We start from the raw sequence: 271 nt of genomic DNA, 5'->3' as shown, positions 1-271 counted from the left end.
ACAACCTGGACGAAGGAGGTCAGGCTACCGCTGGGAATTCACGTCGATGACACACCAATTCCGACGGTGAATAGCCCCAAAATACTCGGAGTAACATTCAACAGCCTGCTCTCCTTCTCTGCGCACGCAACCGCTATTGTCAATAAACTACAAAGCCGCAACAAGGTCCTCAAGGTGCTAGCCGGCAGTACTTGGGGCAAAGACAAAGAAACGTTGCTGGCAACATACAAGGCAATAGGCCGGCCGGTTTTAAACTACGCAGCGCCAGTGT

The sequence above is a fragment of the Rhagoletis zephyria genome, unplaced genomic scaffold, assembly GCF_001687245.7.
Source record: "Rhagoletis zephyria isolate East Lansing unplaced genomic scaffold, Rhagoletis_zephyria_1.1 Rzeph_scaffold_00234, whole genome shotgun sequence".
In the NCBI taxonomy this organism is placed as follows: Eukaryota; Metazoa; Arthropoda; class Insecta; order Diptera; family Tephritidae; genus Rhagoletis; species Rhagoletis zephyria.
The sequence above is the reverse complement of the archived record's forward strand: the minus strand, read 5'-3'. Positions refer to the sequence as shown.